Source organism: Gracilinanus agilis, chromosome 6 (genome assembly GCF_016433145.1).
Source record: "Gracilinanus agilis isolate LMUSP501 chromosome 6, AgileGrace, whole genome shotgun sequence".
In the NCBI taxonomy this organism is placed as follows: domain Eukaryota; kingdom Metazoa; phylum Chordata; class Mammalia; order Didelphimorphia; family Didelphidae; genus Gracilinanus; species Gracilinanus agilis.
The window spans coordinates 63156673-63179698 of record NC_058135.1 but is presented as its reverse complement, the minus strand read 5'-3'; the positions used below and the strand labels follow the sequence as shown (position 1 = coordinate 63179698).

The window sequence follows — 23026 nt, the reverse complement described above, 5'->3', positions numbered from 1 at the left end:
GCGGGGAAGGGGAGGGGAGGGTGGGGGAGGGTGCGGCACGCGCACCACGCAGCAGCCTCTCTGGAGCGGCAGCAGCAGCAGCCGCCGCCGCAGCCTCAGCCGCAGCCAACCCAGTAACGTCGGCGGCAGCAGCAGCAGCCGCGCTAGCTGTCTGCGCCTTAAATAGGATCCAGCTCAAGGACTGGCAGACAGTAACTAACTGTGCTGACTGCCGGCTGGGCGGGCTCGGCCTAGGGACAACAAGGTGAGTGAAGGAGTGGCTGAGAAAGGGGAAGAAGGGTCCGCTCGCATGCCCCCCACCCCCATCCCGAGGCTGTGTTGGCTCGTGGTTCCGTGGCACCCTCCATCCTGCGGGAGTCAAGCGGAGAGCCGGGGGAGTATGGGGGGAGGGTTCCTCGGTTGTCTTCTTTTCCTTTCCCTTCCCCTCCTGCCCTGGTCCCTGGAGAAGAGAAACTGCAGGGACATGAATGCGCCTTCCCTCCATTCTTGAGCATGTCTCCCCCTTCCCCACTTCCCCTGGCCCCATCCAGCTGCAGCGAGGCAAGCCTAACCCCTGGCTCGGACCGCTGCTTCCTGTGCATGCGGCTAAGGCCGGCCAACCAGCCTGCCTGCCTGCCAGTCTGATGCCCGCCCGCCTCGCTTCCTCTCCTCTTCCTCCCCGTCCCCAGCCCAGCCCCGGCCCGGGCCGCCCAGTGCATTGCTGGGCAGGGCAGTACAGCGTAGCGCCGGCTCCCGCAAGCATCCAGTGAGAGGCTCTCGGGACAGGCAGCTCTGTGTTTGCGTAGATACTTATCCGGGTTACGCGCGTGTCAGCAGCCGGCCCGTGCTTCGGGCTGTGGGCACTGCTGGGACGGAAGGTCACTCACTCCCTGCCCACCCAGCTTCAAGGAACCAGTGGGCCAGTCATCTCAGCTGTTTGAAATTATCAGGGTGGCATGACTGTAGTCTCCCAATAACCCTCCCTCCCCCAATACCGGAATTGTTGGATTTGCTGGATGCTGAAGCTACAGTGAAACTCCCAACTTAAAAAATACTACTACTTTATTAGGGGTTAGGCTTATGTCCCTCAGATAACATAGGCCCCCAGCCCACTCAAAGCACAGCTTGCCCGGGACACGGGCTTGTTCTGAAAATGAGAACAGTAGTGGAAGAGGGCAAATGCAGCATTTCACACCAGTTGCCATATGTAGGCATTCTCCGGATGTCCAGAAGAGCTCCTGGCCCTAGCAAAATGTCCCTGGTGGATGGAGTCACTGGCCCAAAGGACAGTGGAGATCTTTTCTGGAAGTGTGTGACCTTACCTGCCAAAGGAGAGTTGGGAGGGTGATGGAAAACTTGTTTTCGTGTGTACATAGGGATTTGGAATCTGGAGGATCTCAAGGGACTCCTTTTCATGTCTGTTTTTAAAGCTTGCTTAAAAACCAAACAAAAAACACCCAAGCACCACTTCCACCCAATTTTCATTATGTTAGAGCTTGAGAATGAGCTTTCAAGTTAAATCAATTGTGGATGGGTAGATAGCTTGGACTTCTTTTATGTGTTAGGCATTTTCAGAGTGAAAACAGCCACATCACAAGATAGCCAACTAAAATGGTAAATAGTGTAAACTCCCAGATGCTTTTACTCATCTAGTTGCTGAATTTCTCTTAGCCAAGGAAAATGAACCTCACCTGTCTTTTTCCCCCCTCTTACTTTTTGACTTCAATTTAGTCATAGCTTCATGGCTATGATTTTTAAGAGTTAAGATTGTTCAAATGACAACAGTAAACTTATGGGTTGTTTTGAAAAATAATTTGTGGTCAGATTACTTTTGAATCTGCTGGCTGGATAGTCATTGTGCGCAGTATCATTTTTGATGTACTTAAAATTTTTTTAAGTTGATAGTTTGGGCTGCAGGAAGATTAAAGAAAAGTACTTCTTTCCCCCCGGGAAATGGTTGTTTTTTTTCTTCTGCCTCTTGATATAAGAGTGAAGGGTAAACTTGGAGCTCAGCTGATTAGTTGTCATTTAGATTTTAGGGCAAATATGAAGGATGCACATGAAAACCTGCTCTTGTTCATATCATATCATATGGCCCTTGTCTGCCCATTTGTTTCCGGGTGCAAATTAATAGCAAGCAAAAATATTTGTTTTCTATGTGAACCATAGGAGTGGAGGCACCTAGTACCTATTTCTCCTTCAGTTTTGACAGCTGAGTTGCCTAGCAAAACCTATTCATTACCTTGTCATTTTTTTCCTTAAAACTCTTTCCTTTTGTCTTAGAATCCATGGGTTTCAAGACAGAAGAATGGTAAAGGCTAGGAAATTGGGGTTAAGTGACTTGCTCAGAATCATCCAACTAAGAAGTGGCTAAGGTCAGATTTGAACCTAGAACCTCCCATCTCCAGGTCTGGCTTTCCATCCACTATTTAACCCACTTTGTCATTTTAATAGGAAATAACCCAGTGGTGGTTCTTCCTCTTCCCCAAGTTTGCTAGCATGTTGTTAAAACACTTTAAATATAACGTGACTTTGTGTTTGTGCAATCTAAATGGGACAATGTTATCAGTTTATAGGAACTGTTTCATCAGAGTTGGAGGGAATTAGAAACATGAAGATTTAGTTGTTGGATTTTACTATAAGTACTAACCATTGGGAGTTTAAGAAAAGTGGAGCTGTTTAGTAGTGTCTAAACCCACTTAACCATTTTTGTTTCTGTTTTTTTTTCTGGAGTTGTAAAATGAGTCCTTAGATTGTTATCAATTATCCAGTCATTGCCTTCAAGCACATATAGTAGAAGCTCTGGGGCTACCTGCTCTTTTGCTTCTAAAACTTAGTATAGATTATCAGTAAACTTTTTTAATCAGAATTTTTATGATTGGTGTCCTGAGTCCTTTGGAAACATCATTTTCAGAACTATTAGCAGTCAGTCATATGATGATGAGTATGTATGTGGTTCTTGAAGAGGCAGTTCCTGAAGGTCACCCCAGCATCATTTTTCACTGTTACATTGATTGACACTCATAACTGGAAAGTAATCCAGACTGAAAGGGCTGATGTTGTCTGGGGGGTGGGGTGAGATTGCAGGGTGTAGAGTGGGGAAGGGTAGTTAGCTTTGATTTTAAACATTACTCACCTGCTTGCTCCTAGAGTCCTTAGTCTCCACACTCAGCTAGCACTTTTCCTCTAAGATTACTTTCCATTTGCTCAGTATATATTTTGTCTGTACTTTGTTACTCATATATTCTTTTCCTGAATAGAATAGAAAACTCCTTGAGAGCAGAGATCATGCTTTTTGCCTTTCCTTATATCTCTCTACCCCTTAACACAGAGCTTGCCCTGTCTGACTTTAGTGGCCTCCCATAGCCTCAGAAAGGATGGATATATATATATATATATATGTTTTTGTGGTTATGACTATAGGTAGGAAGGAGATAAATATTTGTGTGTATAAGTATAGGTAATGACATGAATATTTGACTAATTAGCTAATTTGATAGGGTCAGCCAAATGTTGAAGAGGTCAGACTGCTGGGCCTGGAGTCAAGAAGTCTCCTCTTTCTGAGTCCAAATCCAGCCTCAGATACTCATTAACTGTATAACCCTGGAGAAGTCACTTACCTCTATTTGGACTCAGTTTCTCCATCTATAAAATGTAAAAATCATCTGGGGAAGGAAATGGCAAACCATTCCAGTATCTTTTACTAAGAAAACCCCAAGAGGCATCAGGAAGAATCTGACATGACTAAAAACAAAACAGAACGCCTCATTATGAGGTAGTGAATATTCTCAAATAATTTGATATTGTTAAGCATGTGTCAAGATATACTGTAATATCATGGATTATAGGAGACAGGAAGGTGTCTGGAGTCAGGAAGACCGCATTCTTCTGATCTATACTAGCTGTGTGACCATGGAGCAGTCCTTCAATCTCAATGCTCTCCATCAACTTCCAAAGTTGTCTACAATGGAAGAGCTCCAACACTGATAAAATCACAAAGGAAAAATATTTTTCTAAATTATATCTATTTTTAAAATTGCCTTTAAAATATCATTATTATAAAAGAAAAATATGTTTTTATAATAATAGTTATAATTAAACTGCCATATATAGTTGACAGGATTAATATAGATATCAACCCAAACCTTGATAATTTTTTTTAAACCTTACCATCCATCTTACAAAGTACCATGTATTAGTAACAAGGCAGAAGAGTGATAAAGACTAGGCAATGGAGATGAAGTGACTTGGCCAGGGTCACATAGATAGGAAGTATCTGAGGCCAGATATGAACTCAGGGCCTCTTGTCTCCAGGACTGGGCTCTCAATCCACTGTGCTATCCAGCAGCCCCACCCAACCTTGATAATTTTGAAATCCATTTCTTATATTCTAATGTCTTACCATATAATGCCAACAATGCTTGCTACACTGATGCCATGTTGAAAAGGTTTTTGACTTTTTGAGTTTTAAGAAGTCCCAGACCTATGTCAGTTACTACGCATTGCTTCATATAAACTGGAAAATGCTAGGGAAAAGTTGGATACCAGAAGATGTTTATTAATAGAATAATAGCAAGAGATTGGTTGTTTGTTTTTGTTTTTGTTGTTTTTGTTTTTGCAAGGGGAGGAAGATTTCTAAATGTGCTTTTACAAAGTGACCAATTATTCTCAAGGAAACAAATTATAAGGTGAAGAATATCTTATTGTTCCTGCCCTAATCAGAATAGTTTCTAGGAAATAGCATTTTACCTGTTACGTGTCTTGCTCTCCCTCCAACCTTCCTCCCCCCCTTTCTTGAAAGTAACATTATACTGAAGAAGCAGGAGTCTGCCTGGCCTGAGGTATATTTGTCACATCTGCATTTTTCATGCTTGCCCCAAAATTCTAGCCATGGAATTGGGTGTCTGTGCAGCCTCTTACTACTTTGTGAATTGGCTGTCCTTCAGACTTAAAAATAAAAAAATTAACAGGTGCATTAATGGACAATTACCATAACCCTTTGCCCTAAAGCAATTCTTATTTCAAACCAGTTTCTGGCATGCCTCCTTGTCTTATTTTGTTTAGTTGTTGAATGTGCTGGGTCGTTAGCTCTAACTCCTGGGCCAAGGTTTCCCATCAGGGGTTATCTTCTATATCCCTTGGGACTATTTAGTTGAAATTTCCTAATGTGAAGCTGGAGCTTCAGTAGCTAAGAATATTTTAAAGAGGAAAGTACTAATTGCCTTTTACACTATTTCTTCATGGAGAGGGAGGGAGCTTGGACAAATAGGGCTGTATCTGTCAGTTTGCACATGGTCTCGGTGGCTGTTGGCATGCCTTCATGTTTGTTGTGGAACAGCCTGCCCAGATAAGTAAGAAGCTGAATTCATTGAATGCTCGATATTTAACTGACTGGCTAAGAAGGCAGTCACAATTTAGCGGTTTGAGCTATCCATCTGCCATTAAACTGTGGGATGTCTTAGCAGACTGAAGCTTGAAAACACATTGAATGAGAATCATAGAACATTAGGAACAAGCCTCCCTGAATTCTGCTGCTTCATCTTCAGTTCCTCTCCTTTTCAATTTCCCTTTTTCTGTTGTTTGGAGTAAGTGTCCTGAAGGCAGGGACTTGTAAAGGGAAAAATGGGAAGATTATAGTTGGAGTGGATATTTAAAGTTTGGTTGCCAGGGATCGATTACTTCCAAATAGGAGGCCCAAATCAGGATGGCTTTTATGGTGGTTAATTTACACTTAGGAATGTTGAAGGTAGGGAAAATGAGAGAGAGGGAAACTTTGGCCCAGACCAGAGGCCGGAACCAGGGAGGCACAGAGGTTAATTAAACAAGGCTTCTAGCCACAAGGTCTCCTCTAAGAAGAGAGGTCTCCTTAAGACTAGAGCCTCCAGAAACTCCAAGGGAAGAGAAAGAGTCAGCCTAACTTATCCACATGACAATTCAAAGGGAAGCCGTCTGAGGTCTCACCTGAGCTCCTTCAGTACCAAGTTCAAAGCGCCAAAAAACCCTTCACAGGAAGTTACCATCATATTTAAAAGATATATATTTTATACTTCCTACGTCCACCTGCAGTTTCACATGGACAAATGGCAGCTTCAACTTTGTTTTGGACTTCCCAGGGGGCAGTCGCTTGTTTTTGATTTGTCACTTACTATCACATGTGGGTCACAGACTTCCCCCTCCCCACTTAATTCTAAGTTGGGTAGGGTGACATTATTCCTGGTGGCTAAAGTCTAAAGAACGAATGAGGTTGAGCTAATTCCATTTACACAGACTATACTCCTTTCTACTTTGTATTGGTATCACCAGCATACTGCCTGGCACATAGTAAGCACTTCAGAAATGCTGCTGATTGATGAAGAAATAGAAAAATCCAATGATATGTCTAGAACAGTGATTCCCAAAGTGGTGCTGCAGCGATCCAGGAGAGTGGTAATAGCCAAAGGTGCATTTATCTTTCCTATTAATTGCTATTAAAATTTTTTTTAATTAATTTCCAGGAGGCTAAGTAATATTTTTTTCTGGAAAGGGAGCGGTAGGCCAAAAAAGTTTGGGAGCCACTGGTCTAGAGTCACAACAGCAGTTTTTGGCAAAGCCAGAAAATTCTCTCTTGGAAGCTTTATCACTATTCCTTATCTTTTTGTTTGTTTGTTTTTGATTTTTTATTTCTATGTTGGTTGCCTCACTTGTTAACTGGAGTTGTGCCATCACACAAACTAGATGACTGGAACAGAATAAAAGCTTAAGATTTAGTTTGCTTGAATAGATATTGATTTGATCCTACTAAATTTAAACTAGGGGATGGAAAGGATACCTGTCTAAGATTGGCTGCCCTTAAAGAGCTTGCTAACATTTATTCCATACCCCGCCTTCTCTCTCTCTCTCTCTCTCTCTCTCTCTCTCTCTCTCTCTCACCCTTTTCTCTCTTCCTCCCCCCAGGTTCTCCTGATTCTAAACCTGCAGCTCTATCTACTTTGCTACCTAGCTGTCCCCTATTCCAAGATTTCTTAACTTTTTTTAGTATCATGAACTCATTTGACAGGCTGGTGAGACCCTACATTTTTTCATAATTGAGAGAAATGTTCATTTTCAATTAGAGATAAATAAAGTAAAGATGTAATTTTTTTCCCATTCAAGTTCACAAACCTGCAGCCCCTAGTCAAAAATTCCCAATATCAATAGAGATGGATAACCTATGAAACATTTACCTAGCTACACAAGGCAAAATGCAGAATGTGTGTGTGTGTGTGTGTAGTTGAGGAAGGCTCAGCCTAAGTACAGACCCTCAAAGCCATGTTGTTCATTTAATCTCTTCCTCTTACTATATAGTTGAAAAAATGAAGACATAATGGGTTAAGTTACTTGTCCATTAGTCAGTAAGTGCCAGAATGGAAGTTTGAACTTGGATCCTTTCTCTTCTCTTTAGTGTCAAAAATAGAACTTGTGTTTCTCTAGGGGTGTGCCTGGCCAAACAATCAGCCAGCATTTTTTTTTACCATCTCCTATGTGCCAGGCATTGTGCTAGGTAATAGAAAGGAGGTGATGGAGGGAGGATGGTGAAGGGACAAAAACCAGTGGTCTCTGCCCTCAAGTCTAGCTCATAGTCTAGTGGGGAACCATACTAATGCAAAATATTACAAAGAAAGGGATAATAGCAGCTGTTAAGAGCTTAAGAGTTTAAAAGAGGAGCCTGGGGCAGTACAGAGCTGTCCATGGTGTCACTAGATAGGCAAATTGTGGGCAGGAGAGGGGGTACCAAGTGCTTATGCAAGAGATTCATATTGCTTTAACCAGGCATCTTCTTCAAACAGGCCCTCGAGATTTGCTGGAGTGTCTTTATCTCCTGCATTTTGTCCCTAGAAAGAGTCCTTCTAGACTCATACATTTTAGAGCTAGAAAGAGTACTCAAAGTTGTTCAGTCTATCTCCTACCTTTATATTACAGAGGAGGAAACTAGGTCCAGAGAAATTAAGTGACTTGTCTTGTGTCACAGTGGTAATAAGATACATGGCTGGGATTTCAATTTAGGACTTCTGGCTCCAAATCAAACACTCTTTTCTGTCTCGCATTTTATACTATATCTTTTAGACTGCTACTTTTTTAAGAAGAAACATCTCCTCCTTTCACCCCACCTTAGCATACCCTTTCAAAGACCCCTTTAACCATACCATGTCATTTGCCTAAAGGTGAATTCCATATTTTTCTTCCTTCCTCCAGATAGGTCTGCCTCCATCTTGATCTTGTTTTCTTCTTGATCATGTAGTCCTCTTTGTTCATAGGTTCTCCTGATACCCCTCCTTCCTATCCAAGACTAAGTCCTTTCACATTGAGATTATTTTAGAAGTTTCCTAACCATTCTCCTTGCCTCCAGTTTCTTCCTCAATCTTCTCCCTTATGTTCATAGTGGCCAGATTAATCTTACCAAAACACCATTCCTCTCAAGCTTTGCATTCTTGTTATCTGGTTTATTCTTCCCATCCAACCCCTGTCCTTAAAGGCCCTACTCATCTTCTGTTCTTCAGAGAAGCTACCTTTGAAGCATCATAATAGTGCTATCTCTCTCTTCTGACTTCCTAGGGCATAAACTATCCTTACTGCTAATCTTATGGTCTGTTACCTTACTTTGTCTTGTTAACTCCAAGTTGGCACAAAGATAACTCCCTCCCCAACTACCTTACAACCACAGTCACTCAAAAGTGCTGTCAGTAGCATTTAGTAATCAATGGGAATTTATTAAACACCCACCACACACAAACATTGTATTGGGTGTTGAGTATATAGAGATGAAAGCAAAGTAGTCCTTGCCAACAAGGAGCTTCCTTTCTATGAGATAAATAGCAAAAGTTGATCGATTGTGTTAACTAACCTGTGGTTTTTTTCCTACCGAAAGATTGGTTATCAGTTTTGGAGTATGCATTTAACTGTTCAAGTTGTGTGGAGAACAGAACCCTACTATGAAAAGAATTTCCAAAACAAAACTGGACTCAAACTCTTAGAAGACAACAGGCCCCAACTTAATTTTTTTTCAAGTTGACAAGCATTTAGTAAGCACCTTCTATGTATGTGTAAGGCACCAGTGAAGGTATCAGAGACACAAAAACAAAAATTCCTGCCCTTGAGAATTTTATGTTCTGTCGGGGCATGCAACAAGGAAAGTCTTGGTATAATGGGAAACAATGGCTCTGGAGGCAGAAAATCTGGGTTCAAGCTCTGCCTCTAATGCTTTTTACCTTTGACACAGTGATCAAGTCACTTAAATTCCCTGGGTCCAAGTTTCCTCATTTGTTAAATGAGTTGTTTGAATAGGCAGTTTCTTATATCCCTTCCTATACTATGCCTATTATTACACATATACAAATATATTACAAGGCAAAAATGATAAGGACATGGGGGCCCCTGGGTGGCTTAGTGGATTGAGAGCCAGGCCTAGAGATGAACCTAGTCATAGATTCAAATCTGGCCCTAGACACTTCCTAGCTGTGTGACCCTAGGCGAGTCACTTAACCTCTATTACCACTCTACAGTATTGATTCTAAGATGAAAGGTAAGGGTTTAAAAAAAAGATAAGGGCAAAAGATCTAATGAAGAGAAGGCAGCTAGGTGGCTCAATGGATAGAGATCCAAACCTGGTGCTGGGTTCAAATCTGGCCTGATACTTCCAATTCTGTGACCCTCAGGAAGACAATTAACCCTACTTCCCTAGCCCTTACCACTCTTCTGTCTTGAAACAGATACTAAGTACAGATCCTAAGACAAAGTGGAAGGTTTTTTAAAAAAAGATCTAGATTCAGGAAACATTTGAGGACAGGAAACATCATGGGCAAGTGACATCTGAGCTGAGCCTTGAAGATCAGGATTTTGAAAGGCACTCCTGCCCCAGAGGATAGCTTGAGTGAATGAATGGAGATGGCATTTAGAGGTCTGTGAAGAGCAAGCACCCCGATGGGCTGCAACACAGAGTTGGTAAAAGGGGGCCATTGAACTAAGATTGAAGAAAAAAGTTGGATGCTTTTTGTGAAGAGCAACTTATGTGCCAGGTTAAGGAATCTGTAGTTATTTATCCTCAAGGCAGTTGAGAGCCACAGAAAGTCAGACTTGTGCATTAGGAAGATTATTCAGGCAGTTAGTGTGAAAGATAGATTATAGAGGGGAGGGCAAGAATGGAAGCAGAGAAACCAGCCAATAGATGGTTCCAGAGTAGTCCATCAGAAGATGATGTCTGTGAGAGAGGAGTGAAGGGGGAAAGGAGATAGAATTAACAAGGACTAGGAAACAGATTGGATACAGGGAGAAAAGGCAAGGGAAGAGTCACTTGATCTTCTGATTGGGCATATATACCTGTTTGGCAGAATCACAACTGTGCTCTTAAGAGACAGGTGGTTGTGGGTTTGGGGCTGTGGGAGAGGAGTGTCATACTCTAATCTTAGCTGACTATATTGTAGCCATCAGACTTTGCTCAAAAATCCTACTTCAAATAAATTCCTTTTTTTTATCTAAAGCCATTGGAGAGTGTACCATATTTATTTTATTGTTAATGTTAACTACCCATATTCTACCTATAGCTTGACTAGAATGGTGGGATTCTTTTTTAAAAGAGCTGGAGGTAGGTCTTGGAGATGGATACCTTCATTTTATAAAGAAGGAAACTGAAATTTGTTCCTGTCCCTTCATGGGAGGGTTATGCTGGTAAAAGTTTATCAATCAACTGACTCTTGAAGGGAAGTAGGGCAGGGAGAGTGTGGACACACTTTTTAAGTTTAATTTGCATTATTAAAATTTTTCCATCAATTTCTTAAGTTGAGACAATCAGCAAAACTATAAACCAAGCCCTGATTTGTAGCTTTAACTATTTCCAAGGAGTAAATGTTCACCCTGAAAATTTAACAAACCTATTCAGAACTGACTCCAGCATATCCCTGTTACCTCTGAAGAAAAAATTGTGCCATAAGTCAGAGCAATTCCACCCCAGGAGTTTTAAGTTACCATTTTGGCAGGCAGGCTTGATGGATGCTGATGATGGGTAAAAGCAGAGTGGCCCACATGGATTCAAATTCCTTATGTTCTGTAGCACCAAAGAGGATGGAATTTTGAGGGCCATTGTGGAAGGAGCCCTTGGGTGAACCTATCAGAGGCAGCATCATTCAACAGAAAAAGCACTGGATTTGGAGTCAAAGACCTGTGAATTCAAATTTTACTCCTGTCACTTATTACCTTTGTGACATTGAGCCAAGTCACTTTTACTTACGACTGTGGTTCTTACACTCTTCTAGTCCTTTCCTATATTTCCCTCTCTTTCTCCATCACAACCCTTGTCTTACCTGTCCTCTGAGACTGTCCTTCCATTCTTAGGAAAAGAATGGTTTTTCTTCCTCATACAATTCCCTCCTCCCCCATCTGTTTGGCAAACTGTGACTGCCACTGTCCTAGTTGCTCCAAGTTTTTCTCATTGACTAGTATTTGCCCAAAGGGAGAGAAAATAGAACTGAAGATGAAAATGACTCAGAAACTTCAGCCTGATCAGAAGTTTAGGTACTTTGGGGGGAAAGAGAGAAAGCAAGAAGCTTAACTGCTTCCTTGCTGTGGACCAAGATAATCCTGAAAACCATTTAGGAGACAGAATTAAGTCAAACTATGCAATTTGGAAAGAAAACAAGAAACAGCTGGGTTTCTGAAATGAAGTAATGAATCATTTTCAAGTTTGCCCCTGGCTAGTGGTAAGTAGAGTTACATCAGCAGTGTACTACTTTGATAAAGCTTACTGAGTTAAGTTTCAGTAAAGGCTAATTAAATAATCCTTGATACCAACCATTCTTGAAACACCCTTCCAATCTTTTTTTTTTCTGGGACAGCAGTTACAATATTATGGAAACAGTCACTGTAAATCTACATTTCTGTTGTCTGTTTGTGAGAAGTGATAAAATTGGGATGTGGTGCTGATCTTTGAGAAGTCCACTCTCTGGCTTCATTTCTTTATCTAATGTTCAGTACTGGCTGACCCTGTGAAATGAGAGCATTGGACTATGTGACCTCTAAGGGTCCTTCCAGATTTAAATGTGAACCTGTGACAGGGATTCTACAGTAGGACAGACCTTGTTCCTGCTCTCTGATTCTAAGCAAAGCAACGTTTAAACTATCTAAAAAGTTGCCTACCTTTTAGTTGTTCCTCCAACACTTTGTCTCTGTCTCTCTCCCTCCCTTTCCCTCTCTTTCTCCCTCTCCCTCTTTCTCCCTCTCCCTCTTTTCCCTCTCTCCCTCATCTAACCAACACATTCCACATACAACTCCATCATTTCTAATTAGCTTAACTAAACTCTCTTGCTCAGGTTTAAGGTCACTTCTTGTTCTTCTTTGTTTACTCTTCAGTCAAGATAGCATCCTTAGAATAATGACTCATATACAGGTAAAGTTATTCCTCATCCACATTTTCCTTGGGTTAAAATTTTCCCAAGGACTTATTTAAAATATCAATTTTAAAGTTATTTGTTTCTCTATTCTTTTCCCTTCCGTGTGAATCATAAAACATGAAGGTTAAAATAAAGTATCACTTTTATAAAAATGAGAGGGGGGAAATTCTGATGCATGTTGAATATTAATTATATAGAAGAAGAATGACTTGGGAATTCATTCAACAAATACTTTATTAGAATTTACTAATAAATAGCTTATGAGAGCATTCATTTATATATATAAAACTTTTGTCCTGAAGTACTTAACTTTAACTCGTTCCTGTTTACCTGTTTTGGTAGGTCAGTTCTATAATTTATCAGTACTTTGAGTGTTCCTAGCCACCCTCCTTCTACCCCGCCTGCACAATGGTGTTAGAAATTATGCCTTGGAAAATATGGGTGCCAGGCAGCCTTTGACATTTGTGGTCTGTGTGACCTTGGGCAAGTCACTTAACTCCCAAGGCTTAGGTGCTTATCTGCATTGGTAGAGAGAGTTTCCTCTGCCAATAAGTAAGAAATTCAATTAAAAAAAAAAACATCCCCACCCAACAATTCCTTCATTTGTGTAATTTATTTAATAATACTGATCACTGTGGAATGCCATTTGATATGGTCCTTCTGGTTAAAGTGTAGCAATCAATCAATAATCATTTATTAATTGCCTGCTGTGTGCCAGGAACTGAGGAAAGCTAAGCTCTGGGGAAACAAAGATGGCCCTTTTTTTGTAAGGAGCTTGGTTGTCTAATGGAAGAGACAACATGCAATTATATATAGACAAAGATACATGCAAATTGTTTATCATCTCTGGGAAGGGGGGTGAAAGGAAAGGAGAGGGCCAATTTGGATCTTATAACTTAGAAAACTATTGTGGAAAATTATTACTTGAAATTGGTAAAATAAAATATCTTAAAAAAAAGATATAAACAAGGTATCACATCGTTCACTATCAAGCTTCAGTGACAGTAGCCAATAATAACTCCACCAAAGGTTCTCAGATTTTCAGCCAATTAAGGAACAAGCATTTTCTAAGTGGCTACTATATGCTAGGCACATATGGGAGAGAGAGCCAGGATTACAAAGACCTGTATTCAAGTCTTACCTCCAACACATTGGTAGAGTGTCCCCAGTTGCAGGACAGTAGCCAATCTCTTTGGGAGAGTTTCCTAACACCCTGGGGGTTCCCCACATCAATAAATCAAAGATTAATAGCCTTCCCTGCTTCCAAAAATATGGCAGGCACTGTGCTGGTCCTTGGGAAATCCAGAGATAAAAACTGAATGGTTCTTAACCCTGAGGAGTATTCTATTGGGAAACAGGTACACATACACTTGGATACAAAATACATACAAACAAATACAAAGTCATGAGAGAAAGCACCAGCATCTAAGGGTCTGATAGTAATATTTTGTTTGTGGGGCAGTCACTGAAGTGACTTAAGTCCATCCTCTGATAATCTCCAGCATAAGCCTCCTGTTCCGAACTCATGTTTTGGGGTCTGTACTTGTCACTTAAACTATTCTTATTGACTTAAAGGGGGAGAAAAGGCTTATCTTCTATCTTAGTTTCAATTCTAAGACATAATGGCAATAAAGGCTGAGACAATCAAGATTTTAAGTGACTTGCCTATGGTCACAGAACTAGGTAACTAGATAAATCTGAGGTAAAATTTGAACCCAGGACCTCTCATATCCAGGCTTGGCTCTCTTTCCACTGTACCACTTAGCTGCACTCTCATTGACTCCAAAGCTTCTTGTATTTTAAACTTAGCCAACAAAAAAATAAATAATTAAACAGACAAAATAAGGAATAAAATGTTACACAAAATCTTGAGTATTTAACAGGATAGAATCAGATGAAATAATAAGGAAACAACATTTATTTTTGTTCTGAGATTCCTTCCAAGTCTGTCTGCTACCTCTGTCTATAATCTTCCATCTTTTGCCACATTTTATCTCCCTTAAATAGGTTCCAGTTTCTCTTTGGGGGAAAAGGTTAGGAAATACATAGTACTTGTGATTTTATTAGTGTAGGGAATTCTTCTTATTGCACAAACTTCCTCTACCAATGCAGATTAGTACCAGCTCCTCAGTATTTATAGAGAGTTGACTGGAGCATGGAGACTTTAAGCAACCTGCCCAGGACCCCAGCCAGGATGTGTCATAAGTAGGACTTCATTTCCCTCCATTTATACAATCGAATCCCCTTAGTTGAGGCCCCCATCACCTTTCCCCTGGTCTACTGAAATAGACTTCTAATTGGTATGGCAGCATCAAGGGTTGACACATTCCCATCTACTCTCTCAACTGCCAAGTGATGTTTCTAAAAAGTAGGTCTGACTGTAATTCTACTCCAGTCCCCTTTCATCGAGCTGCAGTGGCTCCCTTTGACCTCCAAAGCCTCTGTTTGGCATCATAGTGTGGTCCATTCTTACCCTTTTAGCCACTTCACATCTTCCTCCCCTCCACATGCTTTTTCGTTGGCTGTCCCCTATGTAGCACTCCCTCCTTGCTCCAGCTCTGTCTTTTATTTTCCCTGTCTTCATTCAGGACTCATTCAAGCCCACCTTGAACAGGAGACTTTTATCCATCTTCCCAAAACCACCACCCTACCACCCCCGGCCAGCTCCCAGTCTTTCCTCTAACATGACCTTCCCTTTACTCTTTGCATCTGGTTATATGCCAGTTATTTACATGTTTTCTCCCTTTTTAAAATGCTCCTTGAGGATAGGAGCCTTTTTTTCTCCTTTCTTTGTATCTTCTTAGCCAAATAAATGTCAGGCACTAAAGGGTCTTAATAAATGTTTGCCTCCTGACTTTCAAACTCGAAGGCTGACTTTTAAAAAACCATTATAACTATGACCGTTTTCTACTACAACTTTTCTAAGAGCCAGTATCTTCTACTTGTTTGTCAATTCTTTTTGTTGTTTGTTGTTCAGTCATTTTCAAGAGTCCAACTCTTTGTGACTCCATTTCAAGTTTTCTTGGCAAAGATACTGGAGTAGTTTGCCATTTCATTCTCCAACTCATTTTACAGATGAGGAAACTGAGACAGAGTTAAATGACTTGCTCAGGGTCACACAGCTAGTAAGTGTCCAAGGCTAGATTCGAACTCAGATCTTTCTGACTCCACACACTGCATTCTATGACACCTAGTTGCCCCATTCTAAAATCTTTAGGAAGCAGATATTCAATCAATACTTGTTTGAAATCTCTGTCCACTCCCCCCTATAATGCTATTACCATTCTTCTATTGATTATCCCCAATTTATCTTGTACATATTGTATTTAGTTGTTTTCATGCATTCTCCTTCATTAAACTCTAAGTTCCTTGAGCGGAGGAATTGTCTTTTCCCTTTATTCATGTGCCTAGTGCTTTAGCACAGTGTTTAAATAAATGCTTGTTGACTATTTCTGTCAACTTCTTGCTAAGAAGAGAGAGGAAACATGGCACAATGGAAAGAACAATGCATTTAGAGTCAGAGGTCCTGTGTTTGAATTTCATCTCAATTACTAGCAGTATGATATTGAGTATACCCCTTAACTTCCCTGGGCCTCAGTTTCCTCATCTGTAAAATGGAGATTGTACTCAATGCCCTTTAAGTTCCCTGCCTACTGTCATTTAACTCTGTTGTTCTTCCTGAAGGAATTATCCTCCCTTGCTCTAAGATTTACTTTTTCAGGTCTTTTCATTCTGGTAACCCAACCAGTCAGTTCTAGATAATTTTAATGAATAGAATATTTTATCAGGGTTTGGTTGCTATTAACATAACAGGCTTTACCCTAGTTGCTTAACAGCTTCTCCTATGCCAAACATCAACTGAAATAACAAGCCTGTTTTAAAATTAGACTAAAGAATAACAATAAAAAGCTTAACTTGTAGAAATACTGTTTTGGCTCATCCAGAAAAACCCAGTGAGTTAAGGATCAGGTGATCTCAATAGAGCAGGCCCTTCTATCTCTCTTTAACAGTCAGTACAAGCTAGATAAAAATGCTCACTCTCTTACTAAGGGTTGTCCATAGTTATAGCTTTTTTAAAAAATAGTAAATGTATTAGGTTTTCCCCTCACAAAACATTTCTGTAAGGATCCCTTACAACTATATTAATTCATGGCTTCAAAATAAATGAGAGGTAGCATAGAGAGCTGATTTCAGAGTGGGGAAGATTTGAGTTCAAGTCCTGATTCTGACACATACTAGCCTGGACTTAAGCTGTTAGTGCCCCAGGCAACTGCCTAAGTCTGTATGTTTCTGAGAAAGTATAAATCCATTGGTAGAAGCTCCTTGCTAATATACTCACAGAATCACAGACACTGCCCATCAACAAACATTTACTAAAAAATCTACATTGAGGGACAGCTAGGTGACTCAGTAGAAAGAGAGTTGGGTACTGGGTTCAGATCTAGCCTCAGATTCTTCCTAGCTGTGTGACCTTGGGCAAATCACTGAGTTAAGTGTTAAGCCATTTACCTGGCTCTTACCACTCTTCTGCCTTGGAATCAATACTTAGTATCAATTTTAAGACGGAAGGTAAGGGTTGTTTTTTTAGACATACTAAGTGCCCAGAACTGTGCTAAACCTAGGGCTACAAAGCCAGGCAAAAACAAAAACATAAACAAATAGAAAACCTGCCTCTGCCCTCAAGGAGCACAGATTTTATGGGGGAGATAATATGCAAGTAGAAAATAATAACAGGTAAAATGAATACAGAACTTTAAAGTTTGTAAGGCACTTTACAGATCTTTCATTCAGTCAACTTTATCGTGTGTGTGTGTGTGTGTGTGTGTGTGTGTGTGTGTGTGTGTGTGTGTGTGTGTAAAGATGGGGAGACAGAGCTCTGTACAAACAACTATGTATATACAGTGTAAGTGGAAGGTACTGGCTAAGGGAATATGCCTTATTCCCTTAAATGCTGGTAGCATAACAATGGGCCAGAGGAGGGAGGAGTGCCTATGGCACACCAACGTTCCAGTTTAATCTTCATTATTCACATTTTCTCCATCACTTTCAGCACCACACAATCAACAACATAATATCAAGCTGGGATTTCCAAGGTGTAAATGCTCACCCTGAAAATGTCTCTGTTACAGCTGGTTGAGCTAGCACCTGCACACCCCTAGAGGGAAGGAAGGGAGCCACTCGTATTTGGGGGAGGGTGGAACTGGGAAAGGCTTATAGCACAAGGCACAAGTTGAGAAGGAAACTGAGGGTAGCCAAAAGTGAGGAAGGAGAGCATGAATAAACATGGAAGAAGAGCAAGAAGGCCAGCGACCCTGATAGGAATTAACTGTAAGGCTGCCAAGTAGGAAGGGACCAGCTTGTGTAGACTTTAAAAGCCAAATAGAATTTTCAATTGGATCCTGGAGGACAGAGAATTTAGACCCTGAGCCTTGTTGAGGAGTGTTTGGAGTGGCCCTATACCTTTGTTTTAGGAAGATTGCCTTGACAGACAGCTGGGAAAAAAAAAGTTCTTTCTCATAAATCTTTATCTTTCCTAAACTAGACATTGCCATAAGATACAAGGCCTTGATTGTGATGATCTCTTCCATAAAATGGAGTATTAATGCTTAACCCCCTGATTTAAGGGTTTTTATTGTATCCTGGGTTTGAAGAAGGGACAGGAATGGGGTAGAGTCTTAATTTCCTTGCTGCGGAAAAATTGGGTAGAAAGTAGTTTTTATAGCATTCATCCATTCAAAGGGTCTCTTAGCAGCCAGTTAAAACTATTGCCACCACCTGCTGCCTTGGAGGAAAACCTTTCTATTTCTCCTGATCTAAGGACTTTTTAAAAATTGATTTATATTTGCTTTATGCTAAAGCATCACCCACTGGGTAAGCTGCCCTGAAAGGATGTCTATGAGCCCTGCCTATACAGCGTTCTTGGGTCTCTCTCTATCTTGCAGTGAGTAAAGAATCAAGGAGAAAAGTTCTCCAGAGGTATTTATTCATTAAAAGTAATAACAAACCATTATGTTAAATAACATTTTCATTTAAAAAACTACATTTTCCAAAACAAAAAGAATGATGAGAAGAGTTAGCATTCTTTCACTTTGCAGATCTCTTTAATATCTGGTTTAATAGAAAGCAACACCTAGAATTCTTCTATCTGCTTCTGCAATCATTCTGTTGTGATATTTTGGTTGAAGTATGTAGAGAAAATCTGGCCTCGAATAGATATGTAGTTGGAAAAGAGAGGACTGTTTTAATAGGCAAATAATACCTGAGATTTATTGTGAAAATAGTTTTGACCTCAAGGATGCCCTTTAAAGGTGGTGTTTTGGTTGAAATATATAAAGAAAATCTGGCCCTACACAGACAGCTAGGGAGCACAGTGGATAGAGTAGACCCTAGAGTCAGTAGGACCAGAATTCAAATTCATCCTCAGACACTAAGGGGTGACTGGGCAAATCATTTAACTCCGTTGGCCTCAATTTCCTCATCTAAAAAATGAACTTGAGAAGGAAATGGCAAGCCTCTCCAGTATCTTTGCCAAGAAAAGTCCAAATGACTTCACGAGGAGTGACACAACTGAAGTGAGTATAACAGATATATAGTTGGAAATGAGATGAGATATTTTAATAAGTAAATAATATCTTAGAATTATCATGAAAATAGTTTTGACCTCAAGAAACACTGAGAATCATTAGTTTTAGGAAGACAAAATGTAGCCTCTAGATACAGCAAGAAGAGAATTACAAAACCAAGGTCTACATAGTCAACAAGCATTTATTATGCATCTGTTACCCAAGCAGGGCACTATGTGGAAACACTGAGGTTGCAAAAGACAAAACACCCAGGCACCTGCTATAAAGGAGTGGCCAAACCAGATGAAACTCTTTGGACATCCTAGAATCTTGGACCTACAACTGGAAAAGACCTCTGAGGTCATCTTATTCAACTTCCTTATTTTCCAGATGAGGAAACAGTAGCAGAGAGGTGGTTATGTGATTTCACAGGGAAGTCTTAAGAAGCAGATTCTGTTCTGAGCCCCATCTGGAGAAAGAAAATGTGACTAAGAGAGAGGACATCAAAATAAAGAAGATAATGACCTAATCTAAAACCTATTCGTTAACCTCTGCCTTTGTATAAAGGAAAAGGAATTGAGCAAACTGTCTAGAAGAGAGAGAAGTGAAAGATGAAATTGCAGAGGAGCTTCTGTTTACTTTTGACCAGAGCTGGTAGAGCCCAGCATGATACATTTCACTCCGCCTACATGCGTTCTCCTTCCCCTTCAATCCACAATTTTGCTAATTTGACCACTGTTCTTTTTTGCCAAGAACCTTGGAGTTATACTACTCTTCCCTCTTCCTCATTATATGGGATACTTGGCCCTTTTTTTTCCCTCTTCCTTCCTGCATCCATTTGCACCCCAGCCCATGTTCTCATTACATTATATATGGATTATTGTTCTTAATCTTCCTAAATCCCTTTCTGCTGCTCTTCCTCCCCCTCCCCATATGTGGTCATCGGTTCATTGTTTTATTCCCCTATTTAAAGAATACACAGGGGTTCCCTATTGATTACTACAAGTCTGAACTTCCCCCTGTGTTGTTCTCTCAAACTGACCTAGAACATTTTTCTTATTTTCCTGTCTTCTCCCTCTACCTCTCCTTCATAGCTATGCATTTTAGGACTTTGGATGATCTAGTTCAGCCTAAGCAGAAATTAAATGTCTGCAATATTTCCAACCTCTGCTAGGATAACTACAGGGATAATATCATCTTATTAACTCCTAAGGCTTTGTATTTCATTTCGTTCGATTTTATAATTGTTGGGAAATTTTTCTGTATATTCAACCAAAATCTGCCACTAGATTTCCCATCCATTGTCTCTCAACTTACCTACCAAAGGCAGGTAGAGCATGTCTGACCTCACTTCTGTCTGTGACATACCATTAACTACTTTATGACAGAGATCACACCCTTGACCTGACCATCTCTTCTCTAGTCAGACCATCCCTAACTTGTACCCTACAGACCCTCTTATAGCATGGTTTGAAGTCCTTGCCCCATCTGGACTGCCCGAGCCAGGGAGAATCATCCCTTCACTGGGGCTTCTAGATTCCCTAAAATGTGTTGATAAAAGTATTAAGGAATAAATGAACAATTTGTGAAGATACAATTCAAGTTTGTTTTTATATTTAAGCTCAAGTTAATTTCTTTCTGTACTCCTTGCAGCATCTTATCCTACATGCATTGTCTTGTTCATTATTGCATGTGGGTGTTGGTAGAATATAAGCTCCTTGAGGGCAAGGAGAGTTTGGGTCTTGTTTTTGTAACCTAGTGCATAACCCAGTGCCTTCTCCACAGTAGGTAGGTGCTAGATAACTGTTTGTGTTGGATTGTAATGACAGAATAGACTGTAAGCTTCTTGTGAGCAGATATGCTTTTGTATCTTCTAGTTCTTGCCTCAGTAACATTTAGTCTGTGTTGGCTTAGAAAGCAAGATACTAATTCTATGACAGTGAAACAACTCTGATTTTAAATTTTTTTATTAATTTATTTGTTTGTTGGTTACATGAAAATTCCCAGATATCTCACCTCCTCTCTTCCCACACCCACACATAGAAAGCATCACCTGACAAAGATATGTATATATAAAGTATGTCTTTTGTGTTTATATTTATCAGTTCTTTCTCTGGAGGTGGAGGTTCACAAGTTATTCTTCATATGTTAATTCTGTAGCTGTAACTCAGATTTTTTGGTTGGCACTTAAAAAATAATAAGGCTAGTGTTGGGAATTCTTGGGGGGGGGGGGGAGTGTCATTTTGGTAAACCCAAAGTTACTTAGCGTAATATTGATGTTAAAAAAAAACCAACCAACCAACCTTACTTCAAGTCTTTGAATGGAAACAATTTGCTTGCTTGCCTTCTGTGAAGGAACTATTTATTTCCTAGAATATGCAATTGGCAGTATGTGGTAATGGATAATAAATTAGACTTGAAGTTGGAAAGAGGTGGGTTTAAGTATTGCCTCTGATCAAGGTTGTCATTGACCAAATGATACTGGTCAAGTGTTTCTGGGTAGGTCACGTGTCATCTTTTGATGAATTTGCAGAACAATTGATCTATATTGGAAAAAGGAGTTTCCTCATTAGGAACTCCTTCCACAAATAAAATCACAGATGCTGACTTTGCCTCCCCACCTTCACTCTCCAAAAAAGAGTGTATGTGTTCAAAAGCATGGAGAGAGAAACAAGGGAGAGCAAGGAGAGATAGAGACAGAGAAAAATCCATCTTATGATGCAGAGGCATCAGACTCATGGACAAGAAGCTATTAACACTCCCTAGATACCTGAATGAAATTAAAATGTAATTGGGAAATATTTGACAAAATAAATAAAAATACACTACAGTATAGATCAGTGGTTCCCAAACTTTTTTGGCCTACCGCCCCCTTTCCAGAAAAAAATATTACTTAGCTCCCCTTGGAAATTATGAAACTATTTATTGAACTCAGAATAGAATGTAATACAAAAAAAGTGTGGCCATCACCACCCTCCCCTGGATCGCTGCAGCACCCACTAGGGGGTGGTGGCACCCACTTTGGGAATCACTGATATAGAGTTAATTTGTGATTTTCTAAGTCAATATGTGGCCCACAGGGATCCATTTCTTGAAATTTTTTTTAAAAACCCTTGTGTTCTTTTTTTAGAATAAATATTGTTTATTGGTTCCAAGGCAGAAGAATGGCAAGGACTAGGCAATGGGGGTTAAATCATTTGCCCAGGATCACACAGCTAGGAAATGCCTGAGGCTCAATTTGAACCCAGGACCTCCCATCTCTTTGGCCTGGCTTTCAGTCCACTAAGCCACCTCACTGGCATCCCAGGGATCCATTTCCAATCGCCTTTGATGCTGTTGATCAGGAAGATAAAGGATCATAGATTTAGAGCTGGAAACCACTGTAGAGGTCATTTAGTCCTAACCACTCTCATTTGATAAATTAGGAGGCTGAGGTCCACCTGAGTGTTTAAGTGACTTGTGCCACATCATAAACCTAGTAAGTATCTGAGATGGGATTTGGGTCCAACTCAATTCTCTATGCTCCACAGCACATGGCCTTTTCAGGATAGGCATGAAGACAGGACCTGTGATTTTTCATTAGCATAGAGAACTTCCAATGATGAAAATTCTTCCACCAGGTCAGTACCTTCTCTGCAACTGAGACTTTGAGAGGATTGTGGGAAATCCTCCAGGGTCATAGACATTGTGTGCCCAAGGAGACGCTTGAACCCAAGACCTTGTGGCTTTGATGCCAGCTCTGTATCAGCTATAGCACATCTGCCTCTCCAGACCTGAGTTGTATAATATGTGTTTGTTTCCCAAGAGATTTAATTGAGCCAAGTAGAATTCCATAGCTTCTATTTTTTTTAATATCCATGGTAAAGAATAAGTGTAATATAAGCTGCTCCTGCTCTTCTCCCACCCTTGCCTCCTTTCGAGTGATACTGCTGAACTGCTCATTTTGAGTACAAGAAGCAACAGTCTCCAGCCCGCCCTGATTTAGGTCATCTGCCAGCCACACAGCAGGGTGACGAAGCACAAGCCCTGGGCTTCAGAGTGTTCTTTGCTGGCAAATTGAAAGAACAGCAAGCCCACAGTCCGCCT

The 23026-nt window shown here is 40.5% G+C and overlaps 1 protein-coding gene across 2 annotated transcripts in view; it reads left to right on the top strand.

The window, feature by feature from the left end:
• Window positions 1-124: 124 nt before the first annotated feature.
• The window catches only part of ACSL1 (acyl-CoA synthetase long chain family member 1), a 99222-nt gene continuing 76320 nt past the window's right edge, over window positions 125-23026 (top strand). For both annotated transcript variants that reach the window (XM_044680801.1, XM_044680800.1), the window contains exon 1: window positions 125-244. The gene's annotated coding sequence lies outside the window, so the exon portion shown is untranslated. The remainder of the gene's footprint in view (window positions 245-23026) is intronic.